The following is a 19861-nucleotide window of genomic DNA, read 5'->3' as shown; positions in this document are numbered from 1 at the left end:
GGTACTGATATTCTGCAAAGTAAAAAACAAGCAAAAAACAACAACTGGCACTGGGCACTATGTCAATAGGTTAGTCCCAAAAAATAATATAAAGTTGCTATAAAATGATTGTAAAACATCCAAGAATGATAATATAACAGCATGGAACAATCAAAAATTATATATACGTTGGAGACGTATCATCTGCCGACGAATCTCTAGGTTCTCATCAACTTAATTTATTTACAGCAAAGCTTCAGGAAAAACTTCAAACTTCATCAGAGTCCTCACATGTTCAAAATCCCGAGTTGCAGAAAATGGCTGATGGAAAGATGCCATAGAAAGGTGGCAAAAGGAAGGAAGAACAAACAGCTTTTAAGATCCCTAATGACTTAGGATACAACACACCTAATGAAAATGTTCATGGCCCAGAAACTGACAAGCAGCGCAAGACTCATATGCAGAAAATCAAGAGATACTAGACGTATGAATGGAGAGCTTACAATTATGTCACTCCCAAGTACATGAAGGAATTCGCTATTAAGCCTCCTTGCAACAGATCACCGCTTGCTCCAGGACAAGAGGCTGATCCAACTAGTGTCTCAAGGGGTGAAGAATTCCCCAAGGAATGGGAAAGGCGTCAGGCCAAATTGGCAAAACAAGCCGGTAAAGCTGTTGAAGAATTCAACAGGGCATCAAAGGCTTCAGCTGAAGCCGGTGCTAGCGCAAGCGCTCCAAAGGAAGCTATGCAAAAGAAGCCTACACACAAGACGAAGCCATCTGATCCAATGCCCTCAGTGGCCAAACCCAAAGCTTCAATGGCTTCTGCTCCTAAGATTTCAAAATCTCCAGTGCCTCCTCCTGCTTCAAATTCCTCAATGGCAGCATCAAAAGCTTCAACACCGGCCATGCTTGCATCTTGCCAGCGCACTGAGGGCTTTCAAACAGCCTCTATCGCAGCATCAAGTGCCTCAGCTAGTGGGCAACCAATGTCTTCAACACCAAAGCTTAAGCAAAAAGCTATTGCTGGCCGTGGAACTAGGCTAAGTCCCAAGAGCAAGGTCGTTTGCCTCAGCTTGATGAACATGGGCACACTAACGAAGATGAGATCACGAAATTCCTCAGAAGAAGTGATGCGACCCCGTCTTCGGAGAAGACGGAGTACAAGGGGAGGTCCGATCTTCACGGCGTAGGATCGATAGATGGATGGGGATAACTAGCTGCAAGCAGCCGAAAAATGGAAAATAAGAGATTATGACCCGACGAGGAGGAGGCTCACCGAAGCTTGCAATCCGAACATTCGCTGATCCACAACCCGCAATACTACCCCACACAACCACACTCAAGTCGTGGAGCACGGGATAGGTGCAATCCGCAAGGGAAAGCACGAACTCTAATCCACACAACACGATCTAGTCGTGGAGCACGAATTAGGAGCAATTTCTCAAGGAATCACGAGAATAAGGATAACAAGAGCTCTCCAATATCAGGAGGAGTCTATGTCTTTGGTCTTTGATAGAAATGGCAAAAGTCCCCAACGAAGGGAAGAGCTAGCCTATTTATAATTGGGACAACCCCCCTGGATAGGTGTGAAAGAGAACTAGCTTCTGGAACCAGCTTAGGTGTGAAAGTGAACCAGCTTTGTTTGACTAAATGGCTTCCAGACTTAATGAGGTAGCTTCTGGAAATCTCTCGTCGGAGGTGGTTGGCAGTTCCCGACCTAACATTGTTCACTGGAGTCGAACAATGTTTCCTTCAGTAGCAAACCTGAGTTATGGAAACCTTTCACAAGTTGGTATCCAAACTCGTGCAAAACATTGTTTCATCAGAATCGAAACAATGTTTCTTCAGCAAACAACTCATTTCTTCATGAACTCCTAACTTTGTTTCTTTGCCATAAATTATTGTTTTGCACGGATTGATATGTGTTTGGCCTTCTTCGATATTGCACCTGAGTTCAACCAACAACAAGGGAGGTGAAGGCACAACCATGTTTTCAAGGTCAAATGATATACTTAAGTTAGCGTTCACCTGATCATGTATTTGCATTGCGCGGATTCTTGTGATTGGGCCGTTGATGATTGGTGGTGTGGTGCCCATGGTTGGGATGTCCTCATCAAGAAGGCAAGAGCAAGCTGCTGTAGCCAAGAACTCTTTTGTTCTTTTGCTACTGGATCCAAAGCAGCTGTTGGACTTCATTGAAATCTGGTGCACAAACCCAGAAACACCTCTGGATGACTTGAACTTGCCTCCTGGCCCAAGCCACATGATTTCCTCATTCATCTTGAATGAGAAGCACAAGATAGCTCAAGCGAAGCTTGTGAAGAAACAACAAATTCAGAAGGAGAGGGAGCTGAAGAAAAGGCCTTGGCAACTGTTGCAATTGCAAACTGAAATTCATCAGCTGTCTGAAGAATATGAAAGATAAGCCAATCATTGATGTGGCATGAAAGAAAGATTCATCACTGCCTCAACAAAGGTTGTTGAAGACCACAACAAGAGAGAGGCTGCCAAGTTTGGTATGACACCACCGTCAAGTTCGTCGGCTCCACCTATGCCTGAATCACTAAAGAAATTGAAGATGGCAGCATTGTCTTCAATTGTCATTCCTATTGATGCAATTCCAATCTCATTAGCGCCCCCTGCTCGTAATCTTGAAAATCTTCAAATGGTTTCATATGGGGTGGATTATGAAATCCCTCAGGCTGATGAAGAAGAAGAAGATACCCATTCTGGTGCTACCACAGAGCAAATGGCTGAAGAAATTGAAGTTGATGCTTGATACATCTCCAACGTATCTATAATTTTTATTGTTCCATTCTGTTATATTATCATTCTTGGATGTTTTACAATCATTTTATAGCAAATTTATATCATTTTTTGGGACTAACCTATTGACATAGTGCCCAGTGCCAGTTGTTTTTTGCTTGTTTTTACTTTGCAGGAAATCAATACCAAACGGAGTCCAAACGCAACAAAACTTTTTGATGATTTTTCTGTACCAGAAGACACACGATGGGCCAAGAAAGTACCTGAGGGTGCTTCGAGGGGAGCACAACCCACCAGGGCGCGCTTGGGGGCCCAGGTGCGCCCAGGTGGGTTGTGTCCACCTCGGTGGCCTCCCGCACCGCCTCTTTACTCTATAAATACCCCAATATTCCAGAAACCCTAGGAGAGTCGACGAAAATCAATTCCAGCCGCCGCAAGTTCCAGAAACCACAGATCCAATCTAGACACCATCACGGAGGGGTGCATCATCCTCATTAGTGCCTCTCCGATGATGCGTGAGTAGTTCATTGTAGACCTACGGGTCCGTACTTAGTAGCTAGATGGCTTCCTCTCTCTCTTTTGATTCTCAATACAATGGTCTCTTGGAGATCTATTTGATGTAACTCTTTTTTGCGGTGTGTTTGTTGGGATCCGATGAACTTTGAGTTTATGATCACATCTATGTTTTTATCCATGAAAGTTATTTGAGTCTCTTGATCTCTTATATGCATGATTACTTATAGCCTCGTATTTCTTCTTCGAATCTTTGGTTTAGTTAGGCCAACTAGATCGATTTTTCTTGCCATGGGAAGAGGTGCTTTGTGATGGGTTCGATCTTACGGTGCTTGATCCCAATGACAGAAGGGGAACCGACACGTATGTATTGTTGCCATTAAGGATAACAAGATGGGGTCTATTTCTACATAATAGATCTTGTCTACATCATGTCATCGTTCTTATTGCATTACTTCGTTTTTCCATGAACTTAATACACTAGATGCATGCTGCATAGCGGTTGATGTGTGAAGTAATAGTAGTAGATGCAGGCAGGAATCGGTCTACTAATCTTGGACGTGATGCCTATATAATGATCATTGTCGTGATATCGTCATGATTATTTGAAGTTCTATCAATTGCCCAACAGTAATTTGTTTACCCACCGTATGCTATTTTTCGAGAGAGAAGCCACTGGTGAAATCTACGGCCCCCGGGTCTCTTCTTTATTATATTTGCCTTCGAGATCTATTTTTATTTGCTTTTATTTCCAGATTTATTAATCCAAAAACACAAAAATACCTTGCTGCAATTTTTATATATTTATCTTCTCTCGCGTTCCCACGAGATCTGTTTATCCAGTCTACTACAAGTTTACCTATCCTTTTACCCGTGAGGGATTGACAACCCCTCTCTTACGTCGGGTTGCAAGTATTTGTTCTTTGTGTGCAAGAGCTGTTTACGTGGTGTTGTGTGGTTCTCCTACTGGTTCGATAACCTTGGTATCATCACTGAGGGAAATACCTACCGTAGCTGTGCTGCATCATCCCTTCCTCTTTGGGGAAATACCGACGTAGTTCAAGCCGCATCAAAAGGAATTTCTCGCGCCGTTGCCGGGGAGGATCATGTCAAGATAGTCTCCCGACAACTCTCCAATTTCTGGCGCTGTTGCCGGGGAGACATCATGAACATCTACCAGGTTCCTAATCACAAATCTCATCTACTTGCAATTTACATTATTTGCCATTTTCCTCTCATTTTCCTCTCCCCCACTTCACAAAAATTTGCCATTTTATTCGCCCTCTTTTTCGTTTGTCGTTTTCTCGTCACATCTGTTTTTGAGTGCAATCTTGTTGCGTAGTCACGATGACTCAAGAGAACGCCGAGTTGTGTGATTTCTCCAATACCAACAACAATGATTTTATTAGCACTCCGATTGCTCCTCCCGCCACTAGTGCGGAGTCTGGTGATATTAATGCTGCTTTGCTGAATCTTGTTACGAAAGATCAATTTTCCGGTACTCCTAGTGAGGATGCCGCGTCCCATCTTAACACATTTGTGGAATTATGTGATATGCAAAAGAAAAAATATGTGGACAATGATATTGTGAAGTTGAAATTATTCCCGTTTTCTTTGTGAGATCGTGCAGAAATTTGGTTTTCTTCTTTGCCTCGCAATAGTATCGATTCTTGGGATAAGTGCAAAGATGCTTCTATTACTAAGTATTTTTTTGCCCGCGAAAATTATTCCCTTAGGACGCAAATCATGAATTTAAGCAACTTGAGCATGAACATGTTGTGCAATCTTGGGAAAGAATGAAATTGATGCTAAGAAATTGTCCTACTCATGGTTTAAAACTTTGGATGATCATACATAATTTTTATGCGGGATTATTGAATTTTATTCTAGAAATCTTTTAGATTCCGCCGTGGGTGGTACTTTTATGGAAATTACTTTGTGTGAAGCTACTAAATTGCTAGACAATATTATGGCAAATTATTCACAATGGCATATCGAAATAGCTCCTACTAGTAAAAAAGTTAATTCGGTTGAAGATATTTCTTCTTTGAGTGAAAAAGTTGATGCTCTTACGAAATTGGTTGCTAATAAAAGTGCTCCCATTGATTTTAATGATGTGCCTTTGTCTACCTTGATTGAGCAAAATAGTGATGCCGTAGATGTGAATTTTATCTCTCGAAACAATTTCAATAACAATGCTTATAGATGTAATTTTAATCATAGGCCTTTTCCTACTAATTCGTCTAATAATTATGGTAATTCCTATGGTAATCCTTCTTATAATAACAATAGGAACACCTCTGATCTTGAGAATAATATTAAAGAATTTATCAACACTCAAAAGGTTTTTAATGCTATGATAGAAGAAAAGCTGAATTAGATTAATGATATGTCTAGAAGTATTGATAAAATTTCTCATGATGTAGAAAATCTCAAGATGAAATTTTTTTGTGCCTAAGGTTGAGGAATCAATTAAAGCTTTATATGTTTCTATGGATGAAAGTAAGAAGAGAACTGCTATGCTTAGAGCTAAAAGAGAATTTTTAGAAAAAGCGTTTTCTAGTGATTGCTTTCATAAAAGTGATGAAGATCTTAAAATGATTGGTGTTTCTTCTATTGATTCCTTGTTTAGTAAAATTAAGATTGATAATAAAGGGACTGGAGAAGAGTCAACTTTAGCTAGAAGGCGTCCCGATAATTTGGAGGGTGAAAATCTTGTTGAGAAAATTGATAAAAGTGGGTTTGGAGAGGTCAAAACTTTAACTAGTGATGTGCCCACTCTTTTGGAATACAAAGACTTTAATTATGATAATTGCTCTTTGATTGATTGTATTTCTTTGTTTCAATCCATGATAAACTCACCCCATGCTTATGAACAAAATAAAGCTTTTACTAAACATATTGTTGATGCTATGATGAAAGCTTTAGAAGAAAAGTTGGAATTAGAGGTTTCAATTCCTAGAAAATTACATGATGAATGGGAACCTACTATCAAAGTCAAGATTAAAAATTATGAGTGTTTTGCTTTATGTGACTTGGGTGCTAGTGTTTCTACAATTCCGAAATCTTTATGTGATGTGCTTGGTCTTACCGATATTGAAGAATGTTCTTTGAATTTGCACTTGGCAGATTCTACTATTAAAAAACCTATGGGAAGAATTAATGATGTTATTATTCTTGCAAATAGGAATTATGTGCCCATAGATTTTATTGTTCTTGATATTGATTGCAATCCGTCTTGTCCAATTATTCTCGGTAGACCGTTTTTACGTACTATTGGTGCCGTGATTGATATGAAAGAAGGCAATATTAAATTTTAGTTTCCACTAAGGAAGGGTATGGAACACTTCCTTAGAACTAGAATTAAGCCACCATATGAATCAATCATGAGGGCATCTTATGGATCTAGAAACAAAGATGACAATACTTAGATCCTTTGCATTATGCCTAGCTAAGGGCGTAAAACGATAGCGCTTGTTGGGAGGCAACCCAATGAATAAAAATTATTTTTGTAATTTTCTTTCTGTTCTTGAGTGTTTGCACAATTATGCTACGGTTATGATTGTGTGTTTTTTGTGTTTTAATTAGTGTTTGTGCCAAGCAAAGCCTTTGGGATCATGTTGGGTGATAGTTGATTTGATTTTATTGAAAATAGAAACTTTTGCGCTCTGAAAAATAATTTTCATAAATCACAGAAACATTCTTTTGCTCTGAATTTCTTACACAAGATTAATATACAAATTTCCCACGTTGTCCTAATTTTTCAGAATTTTTCGAGTTACAGAAGCATACGAAGTTCCGTGATTACTACACATTGTTCTGTTTTTGACAGATTCTGTTTTCTTTGCGTTGTGTGCTTATTTCGATGAATCTATGGTTTGTATTGGAGGGTATAAGCTATAGCAAAGTTGGAATACAGTAGATATAATGCAAAAATAAAATATGAATGGGTTTGCAACAATAATTATAGTAGTGATTTGCTTTGTTATACTAATGGATCTCACAAAGGTTTTGTTGAGTTTTGTGTGATTGAAGTTTTCAAGTTTTGGGTGAGATCACGATGGATGAAAGAATAAGGAGTAAGAAGAGCCTAAGCTTGGGGATGCCCCATGGCACCCCAAGCTATTATCTAAAAGAGAAGCAAGCAACTAAGCTTGGGGATGCCCGAGTGGCATCCCCTCTTTCTTCTAACGACCATCGGTATTTTACTTGGAGCTATATTTTTATTCGTCACATATCATGAGTTTTGCTTGGAGTGTCTTGTATGATATGAGTCTTTGCTTGTTTTGCTTTTTATTTTACTCATGAATCCTTGTTGGACGCACCTATTTGAGAGAGCCAAAATTATGCTATGACTTGTTAGAATTGCTCTCTATGCTTCACTTAAATCTTTTTGAGCTTTGGAATTGCTCTAGTGCTTCACTTATATCTTTTTGAGCATGGTGTGCTTTAGTATTTTTGAAGAAATGCTCTCATGTTTCACTTAGATTTATTTTAGAGTTAGTAATTTTTTTAAGAAATTCTATCTTGCCTCACTTAAATTATTTTGAGAGAAGAAAATTTTATGCTCATGTTCTTCACTTAGATTTGTTTGAGCTATCAAAAGCAACATATGAAATTAGTCCCAAAGTGATAGATATTCAAGAGGGATATAATAAAAAAAATTCATGAAGATCATTTGACAAAATAAATTTGATTCCTTGTAATAGTTTTGTGATATGTTGCTATAATATGTGAGTCATGTTGATGAGTAATTATGCTTTAGTAAGAATATTGGTGTTAAGGTTTGTGATTCCCTATGCAAGCACGAAAGTCAATAGTTATGCAATGAAATTACATCCTACTTGTGGTGCATTATTCGGTGTTAGTTATGCTTAATGTTCGCTTATGAGATTTTTCATTTCTTGGTTGGATGCTTCTCAATCTTTTGCTAGCCTTCATTTGCACTAAGTATGATCACTACTTGTGCATCCAAAATCCTTAAACCAGTTTTGCCACATGAGTCCACTATACCTACCTATACGCGGTATTCTTTTGCCATTCTAAGCAAATTTGTATGTGCCATCTCTAAATTTCAAAATAAATTTCTCTTTTGTGTGCTCGTACCGTTCATGAAACGGTAGGGGGTGGCTGATATATTTCCATGCTAGATGTGTTATTCTCAAGATGAGTGTTTATTCCACGAGAGTACGGCAAAGGTATTAGGGATGCCCAGTCCCGAAATGTAAAATGAATTTACTTTATGTTGTCAAATAATAAATTCCTTGGAAAGTGTTGGTATGGACGGCACCCGTGGATTCGGTTAGCCGTGGAATGTGAAAGTATGGTGGAAAAGGAATAAACTTTATTTTCTGTTTGGGAACCGCCTATGATATATCTAGCACGGAAAGTATTGGGAACTGCTCGATCGTTTTCGTTGATAGGAAAAACATGCCACCCAAAATGTTTTTATCTCTACTTTTTCTCTTTGAGCTCTGGCACCTCTACAAATCCCCACTTCCCTCTGCGAAGGGCCTTTCTTTTACTTTATGCAATTTTTGTTTTTATTTGAGTCTCCATCTTCTCTTATAAAGCACCAACTAAGGGGCACTATGATCGTACTTGAGAATTGGGTGTAGCTAATATGCGATTGTGTTTCATGAATGGATCAATGATTGAGCATAATGGGCTAGGGATAACTTGCTTTAGTGTTGATATTCTGAAAGACATGGTTACTTGTTAATATGCTGAGTATTGAAATCTTCATGTCAAAACTAGACAAGTGCTTTGAATCATATAAAATTCCAAATGTCCATGCTACAAAGAAAACACTGTGTGATGAACATGTTAGGTAGCTTTCCACATCAAAAATTATGTTTTTATCATTTAGCTACTCGAGGACGAGCATGAATTAAGCTTGGGGATGCTGATATGTCTCCAACGTATCTACAATTTTTGATTGTTCCATGCTGTTATATTATCATTCTTGGATGTTTTACAATCATTTTATAGCAACTTTATATCATTTTTGGGGACTAACCTATTGACGTAGTGCCAGTGCCAATTGCTGTTTTTTGCTTGTTTTTTACTTCACAGGAAATCAATACCAAACGGAGTCCAAATGCAGCGAAACTTTTTGGTGATTTTTTCTAGACCAGAAGACACACGATGGGCCAAGAAAGTACTTGAGGGGTGCTCCGAGGGAAGCACAACCCACTAGGGCGCGCCTGGGGGCCCAGGCGCGCCCAGGTGGGTTGTGCCCACCTCGGTGGCCTCCCGCACCGCCTCTTTGCTCTATAAATACCCTAATACTCCAGAAACCCTAGGGAGTCAACGAAAATCAATTCCAGCCGCCGCAAGTTCCAGAAACCAGAGATCCAATCTAGACACCATCACGGAGGGGTGCATCATCCTCATTGGTGCCTCTCCGATGATGCGTGAGTAGTTCATTGTAGACCTATGGGTCTGTAGTTAGTAGCTACATGGCTTCGTCTCTCTCTCTCTCTCTTTTGATTCTCAATACAATGGTCTCTTGGAGATCTATTTGATGTAACCCTTTTTGCGGTGTGTTTGTTGGGATCCGATGAACTTTGAGTTTATGATCATATCTATGTTTTTATCCATGAAAGTTATTTGAGTCTCTTGATCTCTTATATGCATGATTACTTATAGCCTCGTACTTCTTCTTCGAATCTTTGGTTTAGTTAGGCCAACTAGATCGATTTTTCTTGCCATGGGAAGAGGTGCTTTGTGATGGGTTCGATCTTACGGTGCTTGATCCCAGTGACAGAAGGGGAACCGACAAATGTATCATTGCCATTAAGGATAACAAGATGGGGTCTATTTCTACGTAAATAGATCTTGTCTACATCATGTCATTGTTCTTATTGCATTACTCCGTTTTTCCATGAACTTAATACACTATGCATGCTGCATAGCGGTCGATGTGTGGAGTAATAGTAGTAGATGCAGGCAGGAGTCGGTCTACTAATCTTGGACGTGATGCCTATATAATGATCATTGCCTGGATATCGTCATGATTATTTGAAGTTCTATCAATTGCCCAACGGTAATTTGTTTACCCACCATATGCTATTTTTCTCGAGAGAAGCCATTAGTGAAATCTACGGCCCCCGGGTCTCTTCTTTATTATATTTGCCTTCGAGATCTATTTTTATTTACTTTTATTTTCAGATCTATTAATCAAAAACACAAAAATACCTTGCTACAATTTTTATTTATTTATCTTATCTTGCATTCCCGCGAGATCTATTTATCCAATCTACTATAATTTTACCGATCATTTTACCCGTGAGGGATTGACGACCCCTCTCTTACGTCGGGTTGCAAGTATTTGTTCTTTGTGTGCAGGAGCTGTTTACGTGGTGTTGCACGGTTCTCCTACTATTTCGATAACCTTGGTCTCATCGCTGAGGGAAATACCTATCGTAGCTGTGCTGCATCATCCCTTCCTCTTTGGGGAAATACCGACATAGTTCAAGCCGTGTCGGGGATATACCCCGCGGTGTAAACTGGCCGGAAGTATAACCCGGCCGGACTTGGCGGGTTGCTTGTAAACCGCCAGGTCAGGGCGGGTTGCCCGTGAATCGCCAAGTGTCAGTCGGGTCTCAAGTAAACCGACCGGAAGTATAACCCGGCCGGACTTGGCGGGTTGCTTGTAAACCGCCAGGTCAGGGCGGGTCGCCAGTGAATCGCCAAGTGTTCCGTCTCCAGCGCCCACCGTGGGGCGTGCGCACGGTGGTGTTGAGTTCTTGGAGGGATCTCATCTAGGGTTCGAGAAGTTTGCATCTGGATGAAGAAAATACCGGTTTTTTGAAGGATCTACATCAACTTCGAGTTCATTGGTTCAGATTTTACAATACACGAGATTTAAGTCAAAGAGCATAAACTAGGGTTACGTGCGCCACCGCGCGCGTCTGGCGTTCCGACGAATCAGATCGGGATTGTGTTTCCGCTGCGGCACCGCTTACCAAGTCGAAACTGACAGGTGTTCCGTCTCCGGCATTCATGTCCAAGGTACAACCTTTTTTGTCCGATCCGCCGAGTCGTTGTTGCTGCATACAGGCTGCAAGTTGCGATTTGCGCGGCTACTACATACAAGATCAAGACCCAAAAGCTGCGGCTGTCATGGTCCGATCCGCCGCGTTTTCTACTACTGGTCGCTTGAAATCCTGAGGTAAAACAGCAATCGGCTGCCTTTAATTCACGTGAAGATCGAAGGAACTAAGAAAAGAAGAAAGTACTACTCTGTCGCTCGGGAGGACTCCTCGGTTTGCCTGGCCGTCGTGACCTCGTACTACGCCGGCCTGATCCGCCGCGTCTGAACCGCCGCCACGCCTTGAGCCGCCGCATCGCGGCTCGGCCGCGCGCCCCGCCTCCACGGGCGCTTCTTCAAGTCGGGCTTGGAGTTGACCCCGCCTCTTAGTCGTTGGACATGCTGCTCCGATCAAAGTTGTCATCTCTGAAGCCGCCTCGCAGTTGGGAAAAATTTTGAGGCCTAAACCGCCCCGGCCTCCGCAGCCGTGCCAGGCCTCAACCGTCCCGACTCCGAGCCGCCCTCTCCGCCATAGCATGAGCCGCCTCGCCGGTCTGCCGCAGGCCGCTGCCTCCGCGACCGAGCCACTGATCCGCTTGATGCTTTGATTTGCCTCGTGACCGAGGCTGTGAGTCCCGAAGCAACAAACAACCCACAACACGGTTACTACCACTACTTCACGTCAATTGATCCAAGCAGCAGTACTTCCATGTGAAGACAAGTACACGATTATTAGTGGGGTTTGATGACTATTGCTTACGTGGAGGGTTGAAGATTTCTACACTGGCTCGCCTCCGCCGTCAGCGTCACTCCGCCGTCGGGCGTCGAGCCGCCCTTGCACTACCCTTAAGCCGCTGTGCCTCGCGAGCAGGCCCTGCTCACCTTGCTGGATCACACCCCCGCCTCAACCGTTCCTCGGGGCGGTTTGCCTCAGCTGCCACTGTCCGAGTCGCGGCCCTCACTCAGACCGCCGGCTGCTTCCAAGGCACCTCCGCCCCTGCGGCCGTCAAAACTGTCACCGTGGCCTTATTCCACCTACGTCGTGGTCTACTTCGCCTCGAACCAACATACACGAGCGATACTGCTTCAGCATGCGTGCATGTATATACTTGCAGAAATATGAGCTTTACCGGTCAGCAGTGGTGTCACTCTCAGGTCACGTATCACCTTCACCATGGTTGTGCCTTGAGTCGCCTCCGCCGTGGCCATGCCTGTGGGACGCCGCCACAGTTTGCCTCTGCTTCCGTATTGCCTTCATCTTCAACCCGGCCTACCGCCTGCCGTTGCCACGGTCGTATTTGTTTCAACTCGCTTCCTCGATTGTTTAAGCGTCGAGCCGCTGACCACCGTTGTCGTCTTGCCGGCCTCGCACCAAGTTCAGTCGCCGTTTCACTGAATCACCAGCGCTTCTCTACTGTAACTGCTTCCAAGTTGCTGGCCGAATCCTCACCGCCAACTCCAAGCAGATCAGTCCAAAGCTATAAAAAAAAGAAGGGAAAGGAGGGCGGTGGCCGTTGGTTGTATCAGGAGGGACAAACATCACATCTCATAAGGGAAAACAACAGAAGATAAATAGCAGAAGATCAAAGCTACTGGCGTGGTGTGCCATGCATTACTTTGGACTTGTTAAAAAAAAGGGGATTGTCCGGAAAATGCCAATGGAGGCTGGGCTACAGGCAGGCCGCAATCCTGGCCGTCCTGACACCAATTGGATCCGCGCCACAACTGTATTCCCTTTTTTCTTTGCACTGTATTGCTACATAAAGCCGTGTATCCAGCAAAAGCCAGCCCTGGCACGTGCTAGAGAATCTAGGCCTGGTTAATATTCTGTTACATGTTCATGTGTGCAAACTTGTACCAGTGAAAGGGGCACGGACGAAGGAATCTTTGCAGCGCCGCTTGTGTCCACTAGTAGGTTTGAGCGTACGTGGATCAATGTGGGACAGCCGTGGTCAAATTTGCTTAATTACTGGCCGATTAACCAAAATGCTTAGAGGGTTTTCACAACCATCAATCAAGATGTTTACTTTTGGATTCATGCCACAACATTTGGGTTTGATTATATAAATAAACCAATATAAAATGCCTGAACCCTAAAGTCTGTTGTATGTTCATCCAGTGCACATGAGTTATAGTCTGGTAAACCAGCAGAACAAAGATAAACAATGTGAACCCTAAATCAAATGAAATATCCTGTCCCGGATTATTTCTGAAATCTGATTTGAAAATTTTATGTATGTGTTTGGTCTGAACTCTAAATTATCCTAAATTCAGTGAGACATAGTTATAGCTGAACTCTAAATTATCCTAAATTCAGTAACATGTGTCAGCATCAGGTCCATGCTCATTGCTGTCACATGTATAAATTGATGGCAGTTAGCAGATAAGTACTTGGCAAAGAGGAACCCAACCATCCATACAGTTGGCTGCCATTTGTTCCTTTAGGTACGAATTGGTCATCCAAAGTTCAGCTCATTTCTTAGTAGCACTTTCTGTATTCGATCCAATGCGTCTGATCATGAACCCAACATGTACTGAATTTTATTCATTTGTCCAAAAATTCGCACTCCTTGACAAACAAAGTACTAAGCTGGAATAGACCAGTCAATCATCATGTCACAGAAATAATGAGATTCATCAAAGTCCCACCGTACCAAGTAACACAACATGGTTCAACGATCACGCAAGCGTATCATGAATACATTGGGTTGCACGAGTTTTGTAACCAAGGGCACCTCAGCTCTAAACAATAGGGAGGTAGGATCAAATCGTACACTCAACTTACCACAAGCATTCTGACAGTGCTCGAGGACGCTACCTATCACGGGCCTCATGCTTCAGGAAGTTCTTCTCAGGTTTCGACAGACGAAGATGTATCATCACCTGTAACTACCTCTAGCATAAGCATAGCGAAGAAACAGCGACACGGCAGTGAATGATTTTGAACTGTATCACTTACTTGGAGTGCATGACAATAGATCATGCCGGATTGTTCAAAGTTTCCACACTCACAACTGAAGAAACTTTCAACATCATTCACCTCTATCTTGAATTCAACCTTGATCTACTTCTCTCTAGCTGATGCATCAACATGTGTCGCCATGTACATCCTTCAAGGTTCTATCTCATCTAGCACATACGCCCCACAATTGTACAAGGCCTCACCATATTGTTCAAACACAGCTTGCATGCATGTCTTTTGATGGGTATGTTAGCCTTCAGTAAACAACAACAAAAAAAAGAATAATGAGGTTCCACAGTCAGCTTGAGATTCAAGTCTGTGACATGCGTTGATGCATTGGCATGGGTTTCATAATCATCATACAAAATGCATAATGAGCTTCTAGATATTGAAGGAAAACACATTAACATAAATTAGACTGTGTTTGACTAGGGCATGCCATAGCAGTACAACAAAAACTAAAACTAAAACATGCTTGTTGTAGCACGAGCTATAACATGGCAAACAAAAGGTATTCAAGTAAGTATCTAAAACCAGACCAACGCATGCATACTAGCTGACAATTCTATCATTTACAGCTAATTTAATTTACAAGAACTTGGCAAAGGGGAATTTTAATTCTCCAGCCAGCATAGTTATCTACTGAAATGAACATATTAATTATGAGAAACTGTGTAAAATTTGCTTATCATTTAATCGCACAAAAAGGCAAGAACACACTTCATGCAGTGTTCTTCCCAAAAAAGTTAGCAGAGTTACTTATGACGCAGAATTCCCGAATCTAGGAACAAAAAATAACGCACTACTGATCAAAACAAACAACAATTGCAAATCCATTCAGCCAAGCCCATTAATGGCTGGAAACAACAGAAAAAAAAAACATATGAATTCAGTCATGGCGGCACATACATGAATCAAAACAGTCAAACATGCATTCACATAACTGACATGAAAATCACTACTTGCAAGCAAAAACTACACACAATTTTTTTCTTGGCCCGTAGAACAAATCAAATTCAGGTCTAGAACTAGATACCTTCTCGTCCATCTTCTCGTAGCTTTAGAGCACACCTCAAATCCCCTGTTTCCGTCCAACTGGAAATCACCGGAGTTGGGCACTGCTGGATCGGCAGCGCGACAAATGTGGCCATCCGCGACACTCACTGAAGCCCGCGACTCCACTGGAGGCACCACAACCAGGGGATGCATCGAATCAACCCACCTGAGAAAAGAGGATTGGTGAGAAAAAGGGAATGGAACTTGACAAACTAGCTGCGGATCTACACACGGCTGCACAGGAAACCTACCCGTCCACCGGCAGACATGGCGCCGGAGAGGAGATGTGCCGCCGCCGAGTTTGGGGTGAGGGGAAAGAGAAAGGGCAAATCCCGTCGAATGTACCGACGGTGAGCAGAGGAACACGAGCGCCGCTGTCGGCCTAGGGGAGAAAGGAGGGGGCGGAGAGGCAAAGCTGTTCCGTGGCTGGGGCTTCTTCCACGGGGTTCACCGTTCAGGATATGGCAGGACGAGATTCCCTTTCGTGTGCTGATTCGAACAAGGATAAGAGAGGAACGTGACAAGCTGGATGGGCCAAACATGTACGCCTAGATGTATCCTGGACCGTATGTGGATGACTAGCCTGACAGCAGACTGCCAACAACCTGACGCATTTCAGATCCCAAAGCCCACCCAACGGCCCAGATACTGGCCTACCTGATGCTCGGCCACCAAAAGCCCTCACTCGGGGATTGTCTCCCCACGTGGAGGCTTCAATCATTCTAGGTATTTGAGGACAAGAGAGCCACTATTACTATTCCTCTCAACATGGCACGACTTTCAAGATCAATTCTTTTAGAAAAACGAAAGCAGCATTATGCATTATCCCGCGCCAGCATCCGTGTTCGTCCGACAAAAAATATCTCAGGTGATATCCCTCCTATCTGTTTTATCTATAATACAGTAATCAATCTGTGAACAGTTACTCTAGCTTGCAATATTTTTATGCAGGGTAATTATTTATGACAAAAGGTGTTATTATACCACGGAAATAGGGCATCAGCATCATTCTATACTGACGTTCATCCGTGCCGCGCTGATTAAACGGACGTGCGTAAACCGTCGTCGGTGCCACTCGGTCTACATCAACATGATCCGGCTCACTGCACCTGCGATTGATTCGTCCATCCGTGCCGGTTTACAACACCGTGGCCGACTCGTCTGTCTGAGCCGCCTCTGATGCTGCGGTCGTTTTTGTCGTCCGTCTCTCGCGGCCTGGTCTACATCAACACACCGGGCCGCACCTGTTTGCATGAGCTGTTTATTGAGTATAAAACCAGTCACTGCTCGGGTAGCCCGTTTTTCTTTCAAATTGGAGGCAAATTATCATCAACCGCCGTCTGCACTGGATGGCACAGGTCGCCGCCACTACAGTTTGGTTAAACTTCAAATCGCCAGTTGGAGGGAACCATTGGCCGAGTTGCTGACACGGCTCATACGGGATCATTTATAACCCGCCGCAGTCACCTCAACCTTCTGTGGATTCACATCATGCTACCAACACCAATGATATACAAGTTATGCCGGTTTAAATCACGGTCAAATATGGAGAGTTTCAAGCCAACTCCTCGAGTCACCTTTGAGACTCGGGGGCTACGATGACATGACTCAGCAAATTTTGCCAGTTTCAGCAAAGTTAAGAACCCCAGGACGATGGAGGGAAAGATAACCCGGTCCCGGAGGCTACTGTTATATTGATGAAAATTTAAAGGCCATCAGAAAATTTTCGGCTTAGAAAATATATGACAGTTACAAAATCCCGGCTCAATGAAGAAGTTCCTGGTCATCAGAAAGGATTCCGGTTTAAAATCCGTCTCAAGAGAAGTCAGTCTCACTGAAGCTCTCAAATCCGGTTTAAAAATGTCCGGTTCAAAAAGGAATTAACTTCTCGCAAGTTCGAGTTTTAAGGCCGTCAGAAAGTTTCCGGCTGAAAATGAAGTTTCCGGTTTAAAATCCGGTTCAAGGGAAAGATGTCTCCCACAAAGCTTTGAAGCTATCAATATCCGGTTCAAAATCCCGGTTCAAGAAGAATTTATCTCTTGCAAAAAGTTAAAGGTTGTCGAAGAGGACCTGCAGCCATGATGCGTGGTTCAAACATGGGTATCCTGCCTTATTGGCTTATCATGTGTGGTTACATGGGGGCTTCTGTTCATAAAGCGGCGTCCGGTTTACCCCTTGATTCAGCTTATCAAAGCTTTATATAAAAAAATCACTTGGGGGCTTGGTTGCATTTGAACCATAGCTACACCTCTTGATCGGCGAAATGCCACATCATCACTTGGGGGCTTGGTCGTATCCGAACCATAGCTACACCTCTTGATCGGCGAAATGCCACATCATCACTTGGGGGCTTGGTCGTATCCGAACCATAGCTACACCTCTTGATCTGTGAAATGCCACATCATCACTTGGGGGCTTGGTCGTATCCGAACCATAGCTACACCTCTTGATCGGCAAAATGCCACAACATCACTTGGGGGCTTGGTCGTATCCGAACCATAGCAACACCTCTTGATCGGCGAAATGCCACAGCATCACTTGGGGGCTTGGTCGTATCCGAACCATAGCTACACCTCTTGATCGGCGCAATGCCACAGCATCACTTTGGGGCTTGGTCGTATCCGAACCATAGCTACACCTCTTGATCGAATTTGGGGCCTGGCAGCCCGTGAAAAGCCTCGACTACAACGGTTTTTATTTGCCTTTTGCTGAGTTTTCTTTGTTTTCATAAGATTTGTGACGTTTTCAAACCGGCGTTCATTAACCCGGCTTGACCTTCAACTACAAGTTGTCAGTACATGACCAGTTATAATCCGACGAGTATTAACCCGGTCTGGTTCGACTACAAGTCGCCAGTATTATATACGGATAATCCGGTGTCTATCACAACCCGGTATGGTTTTATCATAAACCGGCACAATATGGGAGGAGTTATGTGACGCCCCCCATTTGACCGTACACTAATCATGCACGCAAATGTGTACGATCAAGATCAGGGACTCACGGGAAGATATCACAACACAACTCTAAAACATAAATAAGTCATACAAGCATCATAATACAAGCCAGGGGCCTCGAGGGCTCGAATACAAGTGCTCGATCATAGACGAGTCAGCGGAAGCAACAATATCTGAGTACAGACATAAGTTAAACAAGTTTGCCTTAAGAAGGCTAGCACAAACTGGGATACAGATCGAACGAGGCGCAGGCCTCCTGCCTAGGATCCTCCTAACTACTCCTGGTCGTCGTCAGCGGCCTGCACGTAGTAGTAGGCACCTCTAGTGTCGTAGGTGTCGTTGTCGACGGTGGCGTCTGGCTCCTGGACTCCAACATCTGGTTGCGACAACCAGAAAGATAGGAAAGGGGGAAAGAGGGAGAGAAGCAACCGTGAGTACTCATCCAAAGTACTCGCAAGCAAGGAGCTATACTACATATGCATGGGTATATGTGTAAAGGGACATATCAGTGGACTGAACTGCAGAATGCCAGAATAAAAGGGGGATAGCTAGTCCTGTCGAAGACTACGCTTCTGGTCATCTCCATCTTGCAGCATGTAGAAGAGAGTAGATTGAAGTCCTCCAAGTAGCATCGCATAGCATAATCCTACCCGGCGATCCCCTCCTCGTCGCCCTGTTACAGAGCGATCACCGGGTTATATCTGGCACTTGGAAGGGGTGTATTTTATTCAGTATCTAGTTCTAGTTGTCATAAGGTCACGGTACAACTCCGGGTCGTCCTTTTACCGAGGGACACGGCTATTCGAATAGATAAACTTCCCTGCAGGGGTGCACCACATAACCCAACACGCTCGATCCCATTTGGCCGGACACACTTTTCTGGGTCATGCCCGGCCTCGTAAGATCAACACGTCGCAGCCCCACCTAGGCTCAACGGAGAGGTCAGCACGCCGGTCTAAACCTATGCGCGCAGGGGTCTGGGCCCATCGCCCTATGCACACCTGCACGTTGCGTACGCGGCCGGAAGCAGACCTAGCCCCCTTAATACAAGCGCGAGCTTACGGTCCAATGCGGCGCGCGCCACTCAGTCGCTGACGTCAAAAGAGCTTCGGCTGATACCACGACGTCGGGATACCCATAACTACTCCCACGTAGATGGTTAGTGCGTATAGACCAAATGGCCAGACTCAGATCAAATACCAAGATCTCGTTAACCGTGTTAAGTAACCGCGAACGCCGACAAGGGCCAGGCCCACCTCTCACCTAGGCAGTCTCAACCTGCCCTGTCGCTCCGCCACAAAGATCCACTCGCGGGTACTCCTACGAGCCGACCCGACTTTAGTCATCTCATGTGTCATGTATATAGTATATAAGTATATACCCGTGATCACCGCCCAGGTGATCACGGCCCGATAGTATAGCACAGCAGACGGACAAGAATGTAGGGCCACTGATGGAAAACTAGCATCCTATACTAAGCATGTAGGATTGCAGGTAAAGGTAACAACAGTAGTAGCAAGGATAGGCTATGCATCAGGATAGGATATCGAAAGCAGTAACATGCTACACTACTCTAATGCAAGCAAAATA

The 19861-nt window shown here is 43.5% G+C and overlaps 1 long non-coding RNA gene across 2 annotated transcripts; it reads right to left on the bottom strand.

Moving 5' to 3' along the window:
• Nucleotides 1–13912: 13912 nt before the first annotated feature.
• On the bottom strand, nucleotides 13913–15798 carry LOC109734864 (uncharacterized). Of its 2 annotated transcripts, none has more exons than XR_002225964.4 (4): nucleotides 15566–15798; nucleotides 15295–15480; nucleotides 14256–14512; nucleotides 13913–14185 (listed from the first exon to the last, which is right to left on the bottom strand). It is a non-coding gene; the product is annotated as an uncharacterized lncRNA (long non-coding RNA). The 2 variants fall into 2 exon arrangements; XR_002225962.4 differs by having other exon boundaries at nucleotides 13913–14179.
• Between the last annotated feature and the right edge of the window lie 4063 nt (nucleotides 15799–19861).

Source organism: Aegilops tauschii, chromosome 1 (assembly GCF_002575655.3).
Source record: "Aegilops tauschii subsp. strangulata cultivar AL8/78 chromosome 1, Aet v6.0, whole genome shotgun sequence".
NCBI classification, from domain to species: Eukaryota; Viridiplantae; Streptophyta; class Magnoliopsida; order Poales; family Poaceae; genus Aegilops; species Aegilops tauschii.
Note: the sequence above shows the minus strand (reverse complement) of the source record. Positions and strands in the feature narration are given on the sequence as shown.